Source organism: Bos indicus, chromosome X, assembly GCF_029378745.1.
Source record: "Bos indicus isolate NIAB-ARS_2022 breed Sahiwal x Tharparkar chromosome X, NIAB-ARS_B.indTharparkar_mat_pri_1.0, whole genome shotgun sequence".
Taxonomy (NCBI): Eukaryota; Metazoa; Chordata; class Mammalia; order Artiodactyla; family Bovidae; genus Bos; species Bos indicus.
In genome coordinates this window covers 8,299,301-8,323,018 of record NC_091789.1, presented here as the reverse complement: position 1 = coordinate 8,323,018, position 23,718 = coordinate 8,299,301, and the positions used below count along the sequence as shown (strand labels likewise).

General features: G+C 40.6%; 1 protein-coding gene across 5 annotated transcripts in view; it reads right to left on the bottom strand.

Annotated features, from left to right (window-relative positions):
* Window positions 1–23,496, bottom strand: part of STAG2 (STAG2 cohesin complex component) — a 129,848-nt gene extending 106,352 nt beyond the window's left edge. Inside the window, exon 1 of one of the 5 annotated variants that reach the window (XM_070783423.1) lies at window positions 23,250–23,496. The gene's annotated coding sequence lies outside the window, so the exon portion shown is untranslated. Of the gene's footprint in view, window positions 1–22,002; window positions 22,087–22,252; window positions 22,551–22,676; window positions 23,184–23,249 lie in introns of those variants that run through there. The other 4 variants (XM_070783427.1, XM_070783426.1, XM_070783424.1 and 1 more) reach the window with 4 other exon arrangements.
* Between the last annotated feature and the right edge of the window lie 222 nt (window positions 23,497–23,718).

Below are 23,718 nucleotides of genomic sequence, written 5' to 3'. Positions count from 1 at the left end.
CAGTCCATTCTGAAGGAGATCAGTCCTGAGTCATTGGAAGGACTGATGCTGAAGCTGAAACTCCAATACTTTGGCCACCTGATGCGAAGAGCTGACTCACTGGAAAAGACCCTGATGCTGGGAAAGATTGAGGGCAGGAGGAGAAGGGGATGACAGAGGATGAGATGGTTGGATGGCATCACCGACTCAATGGACATGGGTTTGGGTGGACTCCAAGAGTTGGTGATGGGACAGGGAGGCCTGGCGCACTGCAGTTCATGGGGTCGCAAAGAGTCAGACATGACTGAGCCACTGAACTGAACTGAACAGGTTCAACACGAGAGAACACAGTAAAAACAAACATTACCTCCAATCCTCCCACAAGATGGTGGCAAAAAAGCAATATAGTTGCTAACTACTCTTCTCACCTGCTTCAGATTTCTTAATTTCAGTAAACTGTAAAAAGAAACGTCTAAGTCTGGGAGATACACCAATCAGACACTTAAGAGTAAAAGCTTGTCTTAACTTGTGAAGATAAAACTGATAAGAACGTATGCTAATTAGTCATAGGTCAGATAATAAGTTCAGACATTGTTTTGTGTGTGTGCATGTGTGTGTGCGTGCATGTGTGTGTGCACGCACGCGCGCTCATGGGTGCTCAGTCATATCCGACTCTTTGCAACCCCATGGACTGTAGTCCAACAGGCTCCTCTGTCCATGGGATGGATTCTCCAGGCAAGAAAACTGGAGTGGGGTGCCATGCCCTCCTCCAGGGGATCTTCCTGACCCAGGGATCAAACTCACATCTCCAGCGTTTCCTGCATTGTCAGGTAGATTCTTTACCACTGAGCCACCTGGGAAGCCACAGATATAGTTACACAAAGCAAGATTTACTTAATGAACTTTGGAGACTGATGTCTTTTTAACTTTACTTCTAATTTCTTATATTCTATAGTAACACTGACAAGTCTCTGAGATATTTCTCCCATTTCTCAAACTGATTTTAAAACTGAAAAACAAAAAAAAAAAAACTGAAAAACATGAGATATTTCTTAAGTTCAGAAGTTAAGGTACATTCATAACTAGGACTGAATTTATTTCTAAATATTTCAATCATATCCAGTTAAATTAGTTTGTTTATCCATTCATTCAACAAGTATTTCCTAAGGATCTACTATGTACCATGTATGGTTAAAAACACTGAAGTTATAGCATTAAACAGTAAAGTCCCTTCTTCCATGGTGCTTAAATTCTACTAGGAGAAAGAGACCAAAAAGAAATTCGAAAATACCGAGCAGTGGTAAAACTACCACAAAAGTAAAACAAGGTGATTGTGTTGACAGGAGAGCAGAGATCCATTCACTACATTTAAACACAATGTAACATCCATGATCATTTTAACTAAACTATAAATAATACATTTTATGTTCCTAAAACTAAAATAAGTCCTAATCTCAAAAAATAAAGCTTGAAAATTAACTATTCTATATTTCCACTTACCCTGAACTTCTCTCCTAGACCTGAACATTTTTTCATTATGAAGCTGCTAATGTGAGACTTCATGGTGGTACAGTGGTTAAGACCCAGAGCTTCCAATACAGGAGACACAGGTTTGATCCCTGGTCTGGGTACTAAGATCCCTCCCCTCAAAGTGTATCTTTAATCACTCTAAGTTAGATAGTCTAGAACATTACCAGGTATCTAAAGAAGGGTATCTCTTAACATTGGTTTCCTAATGCCACAGTACTGACAAATTCTCAGTAGAAGACTATGAACTTCTTCTACCTGGAAGTAGTCTATGAACTACTAGTGTCACAACCATTAATACAATCATGTAATTTTTTTTTGAAAGAATGATGTTGAACAGCCAATTCCACTTTATCTACCCTGCTCATGACTAAAAATAATCATTACTATCAAGAAACTGGCTGAACTACTAATAAAAATTTAATTTTACTGTAGGCTTCATTGCTAAAAAGATTACACTGCAGTGAAAAAAAAAATCTGGGCTTTTACCACTGGTTCTCTCATACTGTATTTACAAAACACTTGAGCGCAGCTCAACCACGAAGTGTCCAATGAATGTAACCTAAGCTACAGGGCTAGACAAGTGGATGAATAGATTATTGCAGGTTTCCTAAGCAACTGCTGTTTGTAAATTGAAATGAACTAACACCACTGAATAAGGTGAACAGACATTACGAAATAGTACACAAATCCAATTTAAAATAATCAGATAGATCTACTTAATACTAAAAACCATCACTACCAGTAATTAACCAGAAACTACTGTATACTCATAATTAAAAAGGCCCTCAGGTTAAACTTAAGTGTTGTCTGTCACATTACAAAATACCTTGCCCAAAAATAAGGGGAAATGTTCATTCTAGTTGGTAATCAAAGAAACGCAAATTAAAAGAATCTGAAATACCACTGTAAAACTGCTTAAAAAAACATCTCCAAAGCAGGAATGTGATTACCACATATGACAGCAACAGTGGGCCTGTAAGGCGGGTACAACCCTACTGCAAAACAACACACCTTCAGTTACAAGGATCTTCCAAAAGTTCACACTGATTGACAGCATGATCCCACTCCTGGACATAACTAGATAGGGGGAAAAAAACAAAGTTACTCATAGAAGCTGTACCTTCTCAAACAGGTGGAAAGAGACAAATGTACAGCAAGGAAAATCATTAGGTAGTTCATGGTATGGCAAATGTGTATAGCTAAATTGGTTCTGGGACCCAATACCAATGTTGTGTTGCAGGCAAGGGAGGGGATATCTCTTACAGCACCAAAGATTCTCTAGACACCAGCTGGGTGCTCTACAATTCAACTCAATTCTGACACTATCTACCCTGAGACAGCATCACATTTCACAGATTTAAGGATTCAGTCCTACAGGACTGCCCTCGTCCAACTCCACTTCAGAGAGCAGTTCCAAGTCCAGGTTGTTCCCTTACTTCCAACCCACTGGCTATAAAACAGAGGTGCCTGCTTCCCTGATAGCTCTGCTGGTAAAGAATCCACCTGCAATGCAGGAGACCCCAGTTTGATTCCTAGGTCGGGAAGATTCGCTGGAGAAGGGACAGGCTACCCACTTCAGTATTCCTCGGCTTCCCTGGTGGCTCAGCTGGAAAAGAATCCACCTGCAATGTGGGAGACCTGGGTTTGATCCCTGGGTTGGGAAGATCCCTGGAGAAGGGAAAGGCTACCCACGCCAGTATTCTGGCCTGGAGAATTCCATGGACTGTATAGTCCACGGGATAGCAAAGAGTGGACACAACTGAGCGACTTTCACTTTCAGTGTGAATGAAAAATGCCACCTGCCTCATCAGCAAACAAAGGATGCTATGGCCATCCTGTCATCAGCCACTAGCCTGTCCCATGGTGAGCCCTGAGGGAACTCAGGAGGGAGATAAAACAGGCTGCCAAGCCCTCAGCCACTGCAGCCACCACACAATGGTAGACTCTGAGGGGACTGAGCATGGGAAAGAACACAACAGTATCCCCAGATAACTGAGGTGCATATCAAAGGAATGATTTCAGTCAGCCCAGACTCTCGCATCTTCCCATACAAGAAAAGCAGTAAATTCATTAATTTGAGATATCTAGTTTTCTCTGACAGTAATCTTTTGATATTCTAACCACCTGTTTTTTGTGGCAAAACTTCTATTTACCCTGGCTCCTCACCTCTTTGGAGCACTCCCTCAGAGCTTTCTGGGATGATGCCTTCTGGGTTTAAGTCCTCAGAAATTTCTTCAAACAAAACATAATTCTCAACTTTGAGGCTGTGTGTTTTTTTACATTAAGAACTCCTCCTTGGGTTCGATTAATTTGCCATGAAGGCTCACAAAACTCAGAAACATTTTACTTAAAGTTATTTATTGTTGCTGTTTAGTCACTAAGTCATGTCCAACTCTTTTGCGACCCTACATATCCTTTACTGTAAAAGGATTTAACTCAGAACAGCCAGATGAGACACACCGCATGGGTAAAGGGCGAGGAAGCCTCCAAGCGCTCTTAGAGCTTGCCATTCTCTCCAAATCTTCACATGTTCAGCAAATCAGAAGCTGTCTGAACCCTTTCATTTTGGGGTTCTGGGGAGAGTTCAGGATTGATTAAATGATTGGCCAATCGTGACTGCATTCCAAGTCCAGCTCCTCTTTCCTCCTCAGAGTTGGGGTGCGTTTGGGGGCTGAAAGTTCTAACCCTTTAATCACAGTAGGTTTCACTAGTAACCATTACAGGCAAATTCTCTACTCTCTGAGCCACCAGGGCTGGCCTCATCCTAGGGTGCTTTCTAAAAGTCACCTTATTAACATAACAAAAGATACCTCTACCACCCTAAACACTGAGAAAATTCCAAGGGCTTGGGGAGCTCTGGGCCAGAAATGGGGAAGAAGACCAAATATATATATGTCACTTATAAATCACAACATCACGAAAGCCCTACCACACTTAAGAGTCAAAAATATATACCAGATGCATTAAATTTTTAAACGAGGAGGGGAAAGACAAAAATGATTTCCATGTGGTGATAGGTGGGGGAGTGAGGTATTATAGAAGATATCAGTATGAAAAAGCATTTAATGTTTTGTATCCTTTTTACTTTAACAGTATATGCATGACTACAACCATATAAAATATACACATGGCCAGTCCCAGTCTTTAGGACCCCATGGACCGTAGCACGCCAGGCTCCTCTGTCCTCCACTATCTTGTGACATACTTTTGTAGCATTTACCATACTTAACTGTGTTTATTTAATATCTTTCTTCCCTACTAGACCATAAATTCTGAGGGCAGGGACCAGGCTTTTCTTTTCACTGATATCTGCAATGCTGAGGACCATCCATACCACATATAGACACTCAAACATTTGTGGAGCAATTCCAATTCTCGGTATATACACGAAAGAATTTAAAGTAGGGACTCAAACAGGTTTTTGTACACCATGTCCCTGGCAGCATTATTCACAACAGCCAAAATGTGGAAGGACTGATGCTGAAGCTCCAATACTTCAACAACCTGACGCAAAGAGCTGAATCATTGGAAAAGACTGATGCTGGGAATCAGCACTGATGCCGGAATGGGTGAATTTAACTCAGATGACCATTATATCTACTACTGTGGGCAAGAATCCCTTAGAAGAAATGGAGTAGCCATCATAGTCAACAGAAGAGTCCGAAATGCAGTACTTGGATGCAATCTCAAAAAACGACAGAATGATCTCTGTTCATTTCCAAGGCAAACCATTCAATATCACGGTGATCCAAGTCTATGCCCCGACCAGTAACACTGAAGAAGCTGAAGTTGAACAGTTCTATGAAGACCTACAAGACCTTCTAGAACTAACACCCAAAAAAGATGTCCTTTTCATTATAGGGGACTGGAATGCAAAAGTAGGAAGTCAAGAAATACCTGGAGTAACAAGCAAACTTGGCCTTGGAGTACAGAATAAAGCCGGGCAAAGGCTAATAGAGTTCTGCCAAGAAAACGCACTGGTCATAGCAAACACCCTCTTCCAACAACACAAGAGAAGACTCTACACATGGACATCACCAGATGGACAACACCAAAATCAGATTGATTATATTCTTTGCAGCCAAAGATGGAGAAGCTCTATACAGTCAGCAAAAACAAGACCAGGAGCTGACTAGGGCTCAGATCATGAATTCCTTATTGCCAAATTCTGACTTAAATTGAAGGAAGTGGGGAAAACCATTAGACCATTCAGGTATGACCTAAATCAAATCCCTTATGATTATACAGTGGAAGTGAGAAATAGATTTAAGGGACTAGATCTGATAGACACAGTGCCTGATGAACTACGGACGGAGGTTCGTGACATTGTACAGGAGACAGGGATCAAGATCATCCCCATGGAAAAGAAATGCAAAAAAGCAAATGGCTGTCTTGAGGAGGCCTCACAAATATCTGTGAAAAGAAGAGAAGCCAAAAGCAAAGGAGAAAAGGAAAGATATAAGCATCTGAATGCAGAGTTCCAAAGAATAGCAAGGAGAGATAAGAAAGCCTTCCTCAGTGATCAATGCAAAGAAATAGAGGAAAACAACAGAATGGGAAAGACTAGAGATCTCTTCAAGAACATTAGAGATATCAAGGGAACATTTCATGCAAAGATAAGCTCAATAAGGACAGAAATGGATGGACCTAACAGAAGCAGAAGATATGAAGAGGTGGCAGGAATATACAGAACTGTACAAAAAAGATCTTCACAACCCAGATAATCACGATGGTGTGATCACTCACCTAGAGCCAGACATCCTGGAATGTGAAGTCAAGTGGGCCTTAGGAAGCATCACTATGAACAAAGCTAGTGGGGCTGATGGAATTCCAGTTGAGCTATTTCAAATCCTAAAAGATGATGCTATGAAAGTGCTGCGCTCAATATGCCAGCAAATTTGGAAAACTCAGCAGTGGCCACAGGACTGGAAAAGGTCAGTTTTCATTCCAATCCCAAAGAAAGGCAATGCCAAAGAATGCTCAAACTACCACACAGTTGCACTCATCTCAATGGCACCCCACTCCAGTACTCTTGCCTGGAAAATCCCAGGGACGGGGGAGCCTGGTGGGCTGCCGTCTATGGGGTCACACAGAGTCGGACACGACTGAAGCGACTTAGCAGCAGCAGCAGCAGCACTCATCTCACACGCTAGTAAAGTAATGCTCAAAATTCTCCAAGCCAGGCTTCAGCAATACGTGAACCATGAACTTCCAGATGTTCAAGCTGGTTTTAGAAAAGGTAGAGGAACCAGAGATCAAACTGCCAACATCCGCTGGATCATCGAAAAAGCAAGAGAGTTCCAGGAAAACATCTACTTCTGCTTTTTTGACTATGCCAAAGCCTTTGACTGTGTCGATCACAATAAAAGTGGAAAATTCTGAAAGAGATGGGAATACCAGACCACCTGATCTGCCTCTTGAGAAACCTGTATGCAGGTCAGGAAGCATCAGTTAGAACTGGACATGGAACAACAGACTGGTTCCAAATCGGGAAAGGAGTACGTCAAGGCTGTATATTGTCAGCCTGCTTATTTAACTTATATGCAGAGTACATCATGAGAAACGCTGGGCTGGAAGAAGCACAAACTGGAATCAAGACTGCCGGTAGAAATATCAATAACCTCAGATATGCGGATGATACCACCCTTATGACAGAAATTGAAGAGGAACTAAAGAGCCTCTTGATGAAAGTGAAAGAGGAGAGTGAAAAAGTTGGCTTAAAGCTCAACATTCAGAAAACGAAGATCATGGCACCTGGTCCCATCACTTCATGGCAAATAGATGGGGAAACAGTGGCTGACTTTTTTGGGGCTCCAAAATCACTGCAGATGGTGACTGCTGCCATGAAATTAAAAGACGCTTACTCCTTAGAAGGAAAGTTATGACCAACCTAGACAGCATATTAAAAAGCAGAGACATTACTTTGTCAACAAAGGACCGTCTAATCAAGGCTACGGTTTTTCCAGTAGTCACGTATGGATGGATGTGAGAGTTGGACTATAAAGAAAGCTGAGTGCGGAAGAATTGATGCTTTTGAACTGTGGTGTTGGAGAGGACTCTGAGAGTCCCTTGGACTGCAAGGAGATCCAACCAGTCCATCCTAAAGGAGATCAGTCCTGAGTGTTCGTTGGAAGGGCTGATGTTGAAGCTGAAACTCCAATACTTTGGCCACCTGATGCGAAGAGCTGACTCATTGGAAAGACCCTGATGCTGGGAAAGATTGAGGGCAGGAGCAGAAGGGGGCGACAGATGGTTGGATGGCATCATCAACTCAGTGGACACAAGTTTGAGCAAACTCCGGGAGATAGTGAAGGTCAGGGAAGCTTGGTATGCTGAAGTCCATAGGGTCACAAAGAGTTGGACATGACTTAGTGACTGAACAAGAACAAATATCAACTTTAAAGATAATTTCAACTTTACATAATTGAAACAACAGTTTTAATACTGTATACAATGTTAAAGCATGTCCCAGATAGGAGAACACACCATTTGGATTCTTTTCAAATTTGAGATGCTTATGGATTTGTACATTTTCCTAGATTTTTCCTATGTTAGTGGTCCTCCTGCCCACTCTTGGCCTTCTGCTCCTCTTTATTTGTAACTTCTCCCCGCTCAAGACCAATGTACACTATGCATAGGGATCCCTAAGGTCCACCTCTTACTCATATCTCCTGACCTCCGGTTGCACTAATATCAGCTTAAGGTGGAAGTATCTAAAAATACAATTTTGTTTCTCTCAAAAATTAACTACCATTCAAATGCAAGAGCATAGTACAGCATTACTACTACCATGTTCTAAGTACATAATTATTACAATAAATTTTATAAGTAGAAAGAAGTATGAATTCCAAGATACTACAAAATCATGATGTTAACTTGCTATGAAAATAGTAACTAAAACAATAATTTAAAGTTTTAATACATGGCAGTTTTGTTTTCTTTTTTAAGCCCTACACACATACATATGTACGTGCATATTATGGCAAAGCGAGGAATTCTCCTGTATGAAGCCAACTTATCTAGCTCCATACTGTGCACATCACAAATATACTATAAATGGTCAATGAACAAACCATTAGGCAAAATGAGGGGTTGAAAGTTAAGACAGTCAAAAGAAGCTGGAAAGTAGACCTCTATTAAGAGATAAAACAGCTTCAGAGAACCTAGAAGCTGACCCGAGGGCATATACTCCTCCAGGAATTCAAGGCAATTCACGAGAACAGACTTCTAAAAATTACAACATGAGACACAACTGCCTCCCCATTCCCACCCAGAAACAGGTCCAAGCACAATCCTTATCACTTCTCTGTTCCAGGAAATGCCTATCTTGTCTATTAAGATTAAATCGGTCTAATTCTGGGTCAGCTTGCAAGTAAGTCTAGTGAGTCTCAGGATACCACACAGTGAATCCACTCAACAAATATTATACAACCTATTATGTCCCAAGCACTACTCTAGGTGCTGGAGTTAAGGTAATGAACAAGACAAATATCCTTGCCTTCACAGAGTTTACATGGTAAGGCGGAGAGACAATCCACATAAAACTATGTTTGATAATGCAGAAATACAACAGAGTAATACAACAGAGAAACTGTAGTACAGCAGAGAAATACAACAGAGTAAAGAGAAAGGGAGTGCTGGGGGCAAAAGGTATTTCACACGCTACAGCCAAGGAATATTTCACTGAAAGACTAATTACTTGAGCAAAATGTCCTGAAGAAATGAGCAACCACACAAGACAGAGGAACCAGCAAGCAAATACAAACGCCCTAAGGTATAGTTGAGGAAATTACTCAATTTCTTTAGGCCTCAATTTTCTGTAAAATGAGTACAATATCCCCTATACAAGATTAAAATGTAAAAGTAATATACTACATCAAGTATATGACATATAGAATGTACTCAGTAACTGAAAACATTTCAATTATCTGGGGGCCTATCATGGCAGCGAAACCCTTAGCCTATTGTCTGGCATACAGAAAACACTCAGAAAAGTATTGTTATCTAATCCCCATAATAGAATATGGCAGAGAGGATTACTCATTTTATAGCCAAGAAACCTGAGGATCAGAAATTTGTCCAATCCTCTGCTGACCTCTAAAATTCCTATTAGGATGAACAAACATACTTCACAATTAAAGAGAGGGCTTAAAATAAATACACTGCCAAGATGAGGAAACCATTCACATTAATGTCAAGAGTCAGCAGTATGATATTGTAGAGCTACAACATGGGACTCTCATCAGTTCGCCTGGGTGTCACATCAAGGCTCCACCACTTTCCTTGGTATGTGTCCTTGGGCAATTTTACCTTTTTGTTCTGCACCTCTGTTTTCTCACCTGTCAACAGGATACAGTAATAGTACCTACCTCATAGAGTTGTTGGGAGAATAAAATGAGTCTATTTTTTAAATCACTTTTATTTCAGTGCCTAGCATATAGAGTTACATTGTATTAGTAGTAGTAGCATGAAAGCAAAAACAAAATCGAAACAGTTTTACTTTCAATGGAGAATTTTAGAAACTATAAAGACATTGGAAATAGAAGAATAACAAAAACGAAGTACTGGAGAAAAATGAAAAACAGAAGAAAAAGACAGAAGAACACAAAAGTAGCATCATGGTGTTACTTGGATGTAGAGCAATTTACCACTGTCCTTTAGTAGGAACACTACCAGGGAGGCAAATGCCAATGATGCTTTGGATAACATTCTGTTTCATAGTTTATTTTCAAAGAAGTTTAATTTCTTAATCAGATGTCACTTAACTGAGGATTACAACAAATTAAATATAACAAAATTTATCATCCTCCCCCACTCAACACTCTTTCAGGTGTTATTTGATGCTTATTATAAAATATGAAACACATCACATGTAACTTCAGATTCAAAGTAATTTATTCCCTATCAGCTGCTGGTAGAAAATAAGGCTTCTACCTAATTTCCGAACATTTTCTGACTACTTCGAGTTTAACTTCCTCAGTCTCATCAATTTAAGATTCCTGCCCCCTCATCTCCCCACCCAAAAGTTATCACTACACAAGTCCATAAATCATCCCACTGGGAGGCAATGTATCATCACCATGTATAGAAGTGTGCTAGAAATAGGCAAAACTGGATTCAAAAGCAGGCACTGCCACTCACGAACGAGCTGAGTGAACTTGGGCAGGTCACTTAACCATTTTGAACCTCAATAAATTAAAATATCACCAACTACCTCACACATGTCTTTTTAAGAAATAAAAATGAAATGTTAGGGAGCCTTGCCATGTAGTAGATCCTATAAATGATATCCTGTAGATATATAAAGTTTATCATTAACGCAAAGCCAACTAGAGGAGACTGACTCCTACTTTTTCAACATGAGAACTTTTTAAAATGAGGTATTAATAATGTGATTTCAATGCAGGGTTACATTTCTAGAAAACCCAAGGTTTTAATTATCATTTGAGAATCTGTATACGTATTACACAATGGGACAGTTCAAAATCACATAAAAACATAATTCCTTGTCTGAAAAAGGTAAACTACTTATAAGAAATAAACCGGCGGACATCCCTGGTGGTCCAATGGCTAAGACTGTGCACTCCCAATGTAGAGGGCCCAGGTTCAATCTCTGGTCAAGGGGCTAGATCCCATATGCTGCAACCTAGAGTTCACATGCCACAACTAAAAAGATCCCACGTGCCACAATGAAGACCCAGTATAGCTAAATAAAGAAACGGAAATAAATTTGGATATCACCAATATTGTACATAAGCACTACGTATTTATACACACAATAATCATCTCTCGTGTGACGTTTGCTACTTTTCTGCAGCAACCTGGATAACTGTGCCAGTCTAATTTCGAAGATTTACGAACTATTTCCCTACTAAGCAATCTTTTCTAATACAATCCTGTATTGTCCACATAAGTCCTCTGAAATTTAGGTATATTTAGAACATCCAAATACGAATGCAACTACTGAATATTCCTCAATGAATAGTAGCACTTTATCCACTGACACATGTAATCAAAACTCCAGAAAGTACATATATTCAAGCTGGAAAAATCCATTTGTCATTGACAAATTTGCTTTTCAAAAACATACCTTCAAGTTTCTGCTTCCCTGCCAGCCATAGCTACCACCACTTCCTCAATTCTCCTGCCAGGAATAAAGTCTAAGGAATGTCTTTTGGCCTGAATGAGTGGTGGAAACAGGGAGGGACATATCCCAAAGGAAAAATATTATGGCTTGCTAATATTTCCTACATTTTCTCTACTTCTTTAACATAGAAGGGAAATTCTCCAAGGTTCATATTCCTAACTATCTTTAATACTACTTCTGTAAGCCACAAAAAAGGCCTTTTTCAGTAAGAGGATATTAACTGTGTTCTTTGTAGTAACATTCTAATCATCGTAAAGTTTGCAAATAAGGTACCAGGCGAGAGATACATTGGTAGAGTGTGGGAAAATTCTTCCTTTTGAAGACAAAAAGGTTAGAAATCCAAGAAGAGAGTGTATCATACATCACAATCCTGAAATGGAAATTCTACCTTAAATATACCAAACCTGCATCATCATATATGTGTAGAGAATGAATTTAATGAGAATCATATACTGTGACAAAGACATTTCAAGGTAACACTCCAAAGTCAAAAAGCAAAACAAGCATAGATAAATTTAAATTCCTATTTAAAAGCAAGCATTTTGAACTTGAAACAGACCACAAGAGTCCCATATAACAGAGTGATTGTTGATTGCCTCTTTTTCTTGTACACAGAAGCACACTATCAATCAGAAGGTCTCAACTTTTAGATAACAGTGACTGGTTATAGGGGATGGTCATGGACTCTTAACTTAAGTTTATTCACAACCACTAAAGACTGAAGCATTCCAGTGCTCTAACAACAGTGTCCAATTGTTATTTTCCCCCAAAGCTTTTCATAGTAGTCCTTATTTTTAAATACTAATCTTAAATTAAGGACACTATCCAAACTGCATTGATAGCTAGTGGTTTTAACATAGTATTCCTTAATATATAGTAATTCCAGTACACAATGTTTTCAAAAGGGGTTATTTTTGAGCCTTTTGGGGTGATAAAACCCAAATGACAATGCTGAGAGCAGTCTATGTAGTTTACAACTGTATATCCCATCCCTAAAGGCACTTTATCTACCAGTTGATACAACAAAGGAACTCCTGAGAACTCGAATAAATGCATAGTTATACATTTTGTTGGGCTTCCCTTGTGGCTCAGCTAGTAAAGAATCTGCCTGCAATGCAGGAGACCTGGGTTCGATCCCTGGGTTGGAAATATCCCCTGGAGAAGGGAAAGGCTACCCACTCCAGTATTCTGGCCTGGAGAAGTCCATGGGGTTGCAAAGAGCCGCACACGACTGAGTGACTTTCACTTCACGTATATTTTGTACATTAATTTCACAGGGGTCTCACACCTCTACCTTATCCATGGGCCCCAGATTATAAAACCCAACAATAACTTTTTAAAAACACCATCTGTATTAATTTTATGTAATAAATCACACCCACAAAATAACCTTTTGTCTACCAGTCACTATGAGGTCCACGAATTCCTTCCCCTTGTCAGAAATGCAGTCCCCCTCCTTCCACCTTCATGATGGCTTTCAGTGAACTAAACAAATGACTTTAAAAACTGAATCCACGCATGCTCAGTTGCTTCACTTGTGTCTGACTCCTTGCGACCCCATGGACTGCAGCCTGCCAGACTCCTGTGTCCACGGAATTCTCCAGCCAAGAATACTGGAGTGGGTTGCCATTCCCTTCTCTAGGGGATCTTCCCAACCCAGGGATCAAATCCGAGTCTCCCGTTTTTCCTGCATTGGCAGGCGGATTCTTTACCACTGTGCCACTTGCCGCTAAGTCACTTCAGTCGTGTCCAACTCTGTGCGACCCCATAGATGGCAGCCCACCAGGCTCCCCCGTCCCTGGGACTCTCCAGGCAAGAACACTGGAGTGGGTTGCCATTTCCTTCTCCAACGCATGAAAGTGAAAAGTGAAAGGGAAGTCGCTCAGTGGTGTCCGACTCTAGCGACCCCATGGACTGCAGCCTACTAGGCTCCTCCATCCATGGGATTTTCCAGGCAAAAGTACTGGAGTGGGGTGCCATTGCCTTCTCTGGTGCCACCTGGGAAGCCCTTAAAAATTGAATGAAAGTTAAAGTGAAGTCGTTCAGTCGACTCTTTGCGACCCCATGGACTATAGATTACCAGGCTCCTCAGTCCATGGGATTTTCCAGACAAGGGTACCGGAGTGGGTTGCCATTTCCTTCTCCAGGGGATCTTCCCAACCCAGAGATCGAACCCGGGTCTCCCACATTGCAGGCAGACGCTTTACCCTCTGAACCACCAGGGAAGCAAAAACTGAATAGACCTACTTAATAACCTCTCAGTTGTTTATATACTGACACCAACAAAACTTTCTAAAGTGAACTAGCTAGGGGGGAAAACACACAACTTCCTCAATGAAATATTAAAATAACAGCTAAGTATGAAAATAAAATGCACAGTCCTCTTAAGATCAGCTGTCTACTACTCACTCTCACTAGAAGAAGAAAAAGAGGGAAAAGAAACCTTAGTTTACAAAATAGTAAAATCTGCCATTATGCTGAAATCATTTCTCCAAAGGTTTGAATTCACCTACAGTATTCATTTTTGGAGGGGATATACCACAAACATAAACAGACTGGGAATACAAAGCAACTGCAAAAGTTATCAAAAATAAAAGAGAACTATTAATTTTATGAAGTGACACATTCATCTACAAGACTTAATTTTCAAAGTATGGTACAGAATCAGTTTAACTTCAAACAAGTCTCTAAACTAGACCCTTTTCTTTCTTTTCTAATACTACTTCTCCTTAGTCACAAAACTGTATCTCTTTCAGCTATCTTCTAAGAAATTTTCCATCTAAGAACCCCCGTGAAATATCATACAATTCACATTTCCTAAGAAACCCATAAATGGAGTCTAAACAACTTAAGAAGAACAGATGTAAACAGTAAAAAGTAGTTATCTTGGAGTTTTCTGCTTTTATTTAGGAGGACCTCACTCAGAGAAGTTGCTCTTCAACATTAACACATAGTCATTTAAGTCTTCATCGTCATTTGAAAAGAGCCAACTGGAAATTCTACTGGGTTTTTAAAAACACTATCTCCTGTCTTTTACTGTGGACCCCATACTGATTAAAAACTCCTTCGAAAGAGTAAAAATAAACTCTAAAATAAAGCAGTTTAAATGCCCACAATCACATTCCTGCCCAAAGAAATCTCCGAGAGGTTCCGAATCTCTTCTGACCACTCAATTAATTGGGCGAGTTATTTGGCCTCCTACCTTTTTGGTTTCCTCTTCTGAAGTGGGGTGGGGAGGGCAGGGGTGTTAATCAGGGTCATCATGCATCCTAGTTACTCTGGGACAGTCCTACTTTATACTATTATCCTAGCATGCCATCCATTTATTGCCCCTTTCACTCTTCACTCTCAACAGTATGCTGGTTTGAACAATAAATCATATGGGCATCCCACCTCAGAGGGTTATGAAGACTAAATAAGCTAATATACATAAAGCATTTGTAACAATGTCTGGCACATAGTAAGAGTACAGTTAGGGTCAGCTACTGTTAATGTTAGTCACTGTCAAAAACTTCTTATAAAAGGTTTTGAATAATATAATGAACAGAGCTCCTACAATATTCCTTTTCACAAATGAAACTACGCATTTAACTTCCCACATTCAATATTCAATTCTTTAAAACCAAGTAGCACTAAGTGCTTAAAATCAACACTAACCACTTTATCCCACAGAGATGGCAATAGTATCAACTGCACTCATATTTTATCAAATATACTTTATCATATTTTACTTTGTAAAGGCTATATTAGGGTTACTGACAGGAAAGTAACCATGAAAAGTAAAACCTTGTTTAGCACTAAACCAAGTCCCTTAATATTCTAGGAGCCTTTCTCAATAAGGGTTCCTAATGTTATTAACCACAGAACTCAGAAAATGATTTGAGTGACAATTTCCTGAATTCTCCCAAGAATAGTACAGAGCTAGTATCTTTCTAGATGCAAAGGAAGAAACTAATTCATTACACACAATGGACGCCTTGGGGCATAATTCTGTGGTAGAAGAGCAGTGGTACTTGGGACTACAAAGGGGAAAATACAGATGAAAAGACTCAGTATTGAGTCTGGGGAGAAGACTATCACCTGGAAAAATACTTCTACAATCATTAAGAAAATAATTAACATAAAATATATAAATCTGACTTATGGCTGTGAAAAGCACTAATATATTCAGTTTTACCACAACTCCACTAATTTACCTTAGGCCAGATATACAATATCTAGCATTCCTTCAGATTAGAAAAGTTCCAGTTATAGTTTATGAAAAGCAGGAACGAGAAAGAGGAAAAGCAAAGAAAACTGAGACCAAGATTCTGATCACTACTGAACGAAGTAATTCAGGGCAGCAATTATTAACTATTACCTGATTTAAAAAAATAAGAACAAGAAATGTTAATTAAGTGGAAAGATAAACTAGAATAAAAAGTATAAACAGAGAAGTTATTAATACTTAGAAGAAAACATTTTAAGATAACATTAAATAACAACAACATACCCCTACATAACCAATCAGAGCAGTAAATTATGAGTCACCAAAATTCTCATTTTAAAGCACATGATAAACATGCTGAATGACTGGGGAACTATTCTCAGACACATTTAGCCTCCTTTCTATAAAGAGACTAAATGACAGAAGAAAAAAATATTAGTGAAACTATTCTATCTACCATAGTATGACACCCCCCACAAAATCAAGAATACAATTCAACACATTATCTCATCTAAAATAATAATAAAAAAAATTATCCCACAAACTTCTGCATAATGAGCATACTCAAACAAATCTAAAGCTCAGAGTTAACTATTTAACCTTTCAGTATAAAACACAATGTAGATCCTTCATCAGGCAGCAACTTATCAAATCCTGTATATAAAAAACCTGCATTTACCCTGTATGATACATTTAAAAAACTCATTTCATAACACTGAAAAGAAACATGCTTTCTGGTGATGGATATCCTAAGACCTAACCAAGTTAAGAGAAACTACTGAGCTTAACAAAAAAGTACAAAGGTTTTGAGGCCAGACTACTTTGGGTATGAATTCAGACTGTCAATTTTTATTTTGTGACAAGTCATTTATTCTCCCAGAGCCTCAATTTCTCCATCTGTAAAATGACAACCATCTATCTTGCAAGGTAGCTGAGAAGTTTTAAACAATACATGTTAAAACACATAGTACAGTTATTGGCATTTAAGTCATTCAAGTGGCAACTAAATGAAGAGTTTCTTAGAAGAGCTCAGGATTCAACAAGTTATAGGTCAAATCCCATTACAACAAATCCCAGGTTATCCATGCAAAAGTGTAAACAGGACTTCCTTTTTTCCCCTTCCAACAATGTTCAACAGTATTTTAAGAATATATATTTTATTTATATACATTTATATTCTTGGAGTTGTACATTAGATTATCTAGAGTTTATAGAAACCTCTCTAGTTTGTCTCATCAAGCCTAGTCCTATATTTTCCAATTAAAATTACAAAAAAGAACAGACCATCAACATTATTCACCATCCCCTGGTTTCAGGGGGAGAGTGGGGCTTAAGGTGAGAGGGTGGGGCTTAAATCAATTTCAGTAATCTCCAGACTAGACTAACCATAGGTAAAGACTTATTTTCTTCTGGTTATTACCAAAGATAGAACTATAGCAAGCAGACATTAAAAATACAGTTCAGGTAGCAGATTACCATAGCTGGTAAAGAGATGTAGTTTTTTTAAATGTACATACACAAAAAGGGCTTCCCTAGTGGCTCAGTAGGTAAAGAGTCTGCCTGCAATGCGGGAGAGTTGTGTTCAATCCTTGGATGGGGAAGATCCCCTGGAGAAGGGCATGGCAACCCACTCCAGTATTCTTCCCTGGAGAATTCCATGAACAGAGGCGCCTAATGGGCTACAGCCCATGGGGTCACAAAGAGTCGGACACGACTGAGTGACTAACACATACAAAAATTAAGACTCTACCAAGCAACACCACTCATACTGACAAAACATAAAATTTGGCTAAATTAAATGCAAAGCAGGCGACTCAGGAGACTGAAAAAAAAAAAAATCAAGCTGACAATTTTGCTTTCTCACATATCTTTGCCAAAGAGAACATGCAATAACCACCACTCATGATAGCCGAAGATACAGAAAATTATTATACAGGAAGAGTACTGAACCACAAATTACAAGTCCTAAATATGTACCAAATGTAGAAATTACAAAACTAAACTACATGTAAAGAACTTTTAAAATAATCTGAATCTTTAAAGTTTCTTCTTTACTAATAATTGGTAATGTTTCAATATATACTGACACCCATAGATAACCTGGACTATCCCTTGTCTTTGCTATGCTCCCCAACTCCCAAAATAGTTACAGGATAGTGCTCCGCTACACAATAAACGGTTGTGTTCAGGTCTTTGAATAATCTAACAGTAATGTCAAAGTACTAACACAAGACCAGTTTTTTTTTACTATGTGAGACACAAAAAGGTCACAACATTAAAGAGATATGAACCTTATCCCAGTGACATGTAATAGACAGAGCACTGTGTCCATCTAATGTAAATTTTAAGCTCAAAACTTGCAGCATCAAAAACTGAAGACCTCCATCTACTATAAAGAACCCAAAGCACAAATACGCTATTCACTGTTTACTCCCTTCGCACGCATGACTGTGGATGGCATCAGTTAAACATACAGAATATTAAGCATTACTAAACTGTCCAAGGCATATTTTCACACTGAACCCCATATTCCCAAAGGATAATTTGAGCCTAAACCTGTCTCCCACCCTAACCCACCCATTTTAATTCACAGATTCTCATTAAGGTTGAAAAAGAAAACAATGAGAAAATAATGTATAATTGAATTTCATTAAAATCTTGAGTCCTTGGGCTTTAAAAAAAAAAAAAAAAACTAACTGAAGTTAACAAAGTTGCCAAACTCATAATTTGTTGCTTTAGTAGTTTAGCTCTTGCCTCACCACAATAAAATAAATCTGAAGTCACAATCCTCATGATCTATTTAAATTATGTGCATACAAATAAGAGTTCAAAATATATACTGTCTTAACATCTTTCTAAGGCTAAAATGATGAATATATAATATACAAACAGACTAATAATAACAATTATGAAATGTCTGTCTGTCACCAGCCTAGGGTGGAATTTTGGCTTTAATAATGATTAAGGAACACACATCACCAAACAGAAAAACTAAATATCCGTTATTTTGGGTTCCCTTTAAAGCTTTGACAAACATTCAAAAATACATCTTATAGAGTGAAAAAACCTGCCACTGAACAATACAAAATTGCAGAAAATAAGGTACTTTATTTCAAATAATTTACATTTTTTTGTAGGAGCAATTACAAATAAACTAAGGAGACTGAGGGTTTTAATATCAATGCATTTTTACTGTTGATGGGCAGTGGTCAGATGTTCTTAATAAACATTAAAATATTTTACACATCAACTTTTATTTATAGCACCAAATGGTTAAAAGTGGCGGGAAAAGTGAAAGTATCAGTCCTGTCCGACTCTCTGCAACCCCAGGGACTGTAGCCCGCCAGGTTCCTCTGTCCATGGAATACTCCAGGGAAGAATACTGGAGTGGGTAGCCATTCCCTTCTCGAGGGGATCTTCCCAACTCAGGATCGAACCCGAGTCTTGCACTGCAGGCAGATTCTTTACCGTCTAAGCCACCAGGAAAAGTGGGGGGAGGGGAGCTTTAACTCATTTTATATGTAAACATTCATTTTCAGATCAATTTTTTAAAAACCCACCCCACCCCCAACTGCCAGTCTGATACCTTAAAGTGCTATAGCTATAGTTATTTCACAGTGGGAAAGAATAACTAATAAGTACATTTATTTTCCAATCCTCTTCTCTACCCATTCATTAAACACCAAATACTCAAACAGAATTCAACTCCTACCTCGATCTTCTTACTAGGAATGCTCCCTAGGGCACCCGAATCTCTTCCACTGTCACTTATTCCAACTGCCAAAGCCCCTCCTATTAATAGTAAATCCCTTTCATACTGACTCACTGGAACTCCAACTTAATGAAATAGACACCAAGCAGAATTTACAAAATTTGCTCATGGAATTTTCCTATTTTCAAAGGATTAAAAAAGAAACTAAAAGTAGAGCAAATTCAGACTAAGTTACAAATATTTAAAGTTCAACCAATTTATAAGTATCTTGTTTATTCTATACTGGTTCAATTTAAATATTTTTTGAGTTTGTAAGTCAGACATTGTGTAATTACTTATACACAAGGCCAAATTTCTCATGCAAATAATATGTAAATATAAACTTAAGTCATTACACCAAAATTGCAAGATAATTTGAGTTTTTTCTTCAAAATTTTCTAATTATGGAAACGTTCAAGTACACGCAAAAGTAGGGAGAATAGTACAATGAGCTCTCCCGTACTCATCACCCAGCTACAACCACCAACTCAAGGCCACTTTTGTTTCATCTCTACCTCCCACCTCTCCCCCAATTATCTTCAGAAAAGAACTGAGGAAGATATTGTACTAAGTACAGAGAAAAATCGAAAGATAATAAAAGTATCAAAAACTAGCAAGAAGTCAGAATTTAACAATGTAACTGTACAGCTACCCCATACAACTCCTTGTTAGTTAGGTTAGAAGATTTTTTTTAAAAAGGGAAAGAACCATCTTTAAGAATCTAATGAAGTCAGTAAGATCCAAAGGAAACATTTAAAATTACATCTAAAAGAGTAAATAGGAATATGTGATGAGAATGAAGTTAAACGTGAACAATCAGCTTGCATTCACGTAGCACCTTAGCTCAAAACGAGAAAAAGCACACTATGTAACATAATGTGTCATAAAACTACAATTCAATCACTCGAAAAACCGCTGAACAGTTATGCCTTAACTGGCCCTTCTGATTCCTAATTATAGATTGATATCAGCGTAGGAAAAAAAAAAAACAGGCATTTTAACGTAAGAGGTTTAAAATGCTCAAAATTAACCCCACCTTTCGTTGGAAAATATATAAAAGCAAATCTAAACTATCTGAATTGTATCTCATTAAAGAGACATGTATGCACTTTACAGGGCCCATTTTTTTTTAAATAAGTTCACATATACCCTTAAATGCAACGCGCTAGGCTCCGGATAGAATTAGGAGACCGCCTCCTGCTTTTGCTCCCAACCAATACGCAGAGAGAGAAGGTTGGCAGGAAAGTGCTGCGAGGACAGTAACAAACACCAGCAGCTCCCGAGCAGGCCCTGCTAGAGCCAGGAATGACGCACTTCGGTAACCCGACTCTTTCTCCCCTCCACCCCCGCCCCCAGCAGCGGTGCTGACACCGCCAACAGCCCGGAGTAGGAAAAAAGACAACAGAAAAAAGGCAGAGGTTGGACCGCACCAGGTTTCATCAAGAAACCTCGATTATTCCTCTTTCGACACTAACCACTAGGACTAAACAGGAAAAGAAGCTTCGTGCTTAAGCAAGTCCCATCATGGTGGTTTAAGAGTCACTAAATTAAGCTGATAATGAGTCCAATCCACAGAGACAAATACAGGGTGTGGCTGCCGTGAAATACGGCGGTCCGTGGGAGAAAAGGGGTATGGAATTTACACTCCCGTGCGAGGGGAAGATGAGGCTTTACGGGGGGGGTGGGGGGGACGGCCCGCGCATTTTAAGGAACCATCTCAAACCAGCACGAGCTTTTCGTTTACTTAAATCTAACCCTACAGATCAAAAGTTTTTAATAGATACATCACGTAAACTGTAAATAACCATTTAATCAAATACCATGACCCTCAATTAAAAAACTACATCCAAGAGAAAGGAGGAGGGAGAGGGAAGCGGGGGGCGGTAGGCAACAACATATAAAACATTTCTAGGCCACGGCGGAGAAAGTCTCACAAACCAGATGAAACTACTAATGCAATTCTAAAAATTAAAGCTGGACACTGCAGCATGAAAAATCATACGATAAAACCCATTACAGTTCAGGATTAAAAATAAAATGACATATACACCAAGGAGGAGCGGAAACTAAATGTCGAAAGTACAGCGGTTTATTAAAAAAAAAAAAAAAACTAAAGGGAAAACAAGACATTCTCGCGACGGGGGGAAAAAAGGGGGCAGAAATCAACAATACGTTTCGAATGTAGGCCAGAAGAAAATGGGAACGGGGCTCAAAGTTTTACGGAACTACTTGATGCTGTTTCCCACACCTTCTCTCTCCCATGGCCCATCCGACCCTTTCCGTCCTAAAATCGCCGTCCACTGATCGCCGGGTACGCGAGAGAAGAAAAAAGAAAGTCAACCCCAAGCAAGAATAAAAGTGTGGAGGGAAAAAGCAGAAGCTGCCTACCTGGGGCAAGGATCAGTTCAGTTCGTGCCTTGAGAAAGACAGTGCGGGTGGGGGTGGGAACGAAAAGCAGCACTAAAACTAAAACAAAAGTGGCGCCAAAACCCCCCAACAAACAGCCTTCCACTCCCGCCCTTCCCCCCTCCTCCCATGCCAGGCAGGCAGGGCCCCCTTCGGGGCAAGGTCTGCACGCGGGGGCCAACACCGCCAGACCCCAACCTATTTAGAAAATTGTTGCCCGAAGAAAACTGACCGAAGTCGGGCCTCGGAAGGGATGGAGAGATCGATGCCAATCGCTTTCCCCGGCAGTTCCCCCACCACGCGCTGGAGATGACGGGGCGGGGGAGAAGCAGAGGGGCCCGTCACATGAATGTTGTTCCCTCTCTAGGAAGGGAGGAAGAGAGGGAGGGAGGGGAGGGAGGGAGGAAAGGAAGGAGGGGAAGGGAGAAGGGAGGGGGCACGAGGGAAGGGTGTGATCAGAGTAGATTTTCCCTCGCCTCCCTCGGTCCGAGGCCCAAATATACACAAGCGAGCCTCCTCGCCTCCCCTCCCCCCTAGGTTCCCAGCACCACCATTTTGCTCTCTTCCTTCCCCTCGCCGCGATGCCGCGCTCTTCCCCCATCCTGACCGCGGCCGCCCGGCCTGCCTCCCCCACTACGGCTCGCACCCCACCCCACCTCCAGTTCGGGCTCTCCCAGGCTTAAGAGCCTGCCGGAGAAAAGGCACCTAAATCTAACGCTACACCGAGAAGCAGAGCCTCCATCTTGCGCTGCTCCGCGTTCTCCATTTTGGGCCACCCATTGGGGGGGGGGGGTCTCCGTAGAGGCCCCGAGGGAGAGCGGGGCGAGGGAAGGAAGAGAAAGCCTTCAGCGAGGGTAGTCGAAAAGAAGAGTCCTGCGGTAGAAAGCCACTCTAGGAGTAGGAGGTAGGGAGAAAAGGGAGGGGGTTGGAAGTTCCTTGGTAGTGTTGAGGGAGCGACTTGGGGAAAGAGGGGAGAAAGAAGGGCCGGGGGTTACGCGGGGACGAGGACGCTTCTCTCCGGCTTCACTTGGCCGCCCGCTCTACAGCGGGCCCCGCTGGGGGTAAAGGAATAAGAGAAGAAATTAAACGGCAAGAGTGCCCAGTGTCTTTCCCTCCCAACTCCTCTCTCGCGCCCTATTTCAACCACACGCGGCTCACGGTGGGCCCCGCGCCCTCCGGGTGCCCCTCCAAACTTCTAGAAGCTTCGCCTCCGCCATTTTATAACTTACCTCCCCCCTCAGCGTACACAGAGGCAGCAACGAGACTGTTCGCCTCCCCCACTCCTCCTTCCTGCTTTCTCAGGCCGGGGGCTTCTTCACCCCTGGGCTGGTACAAGATATTTTTCCCTTCCTCTTCTTTTACACCCTTGAATTCTACTCAGGGACGGAAGCTCCCGCGGTTCTAGAGCGGTGGGGGGTTTTGAAAGTGGCGGTCGGATCCGGCGGGTTTTTTTTTTTTTTTTTTTTTTTTCTCTCTCTCTCTCTTTTTTTTTTTTTTTTTTTTTTGGTGGCGCTTCGGGATTGTTTGGGGTGTTCGCTCTTCGGCGACTTGGAGGCGAATGGAACGCGCAGGCGCCATCTGTCGGCCGCGAACCCGCGCCCGGCTCCCGTTGGGAGGGAGCGTCATCTAGCGGCAAAGAGTCGCCACTGCAACGCCTGGCCCCCTGCCCTCCCACCCAGCGTCCTCCTCCCAATCACC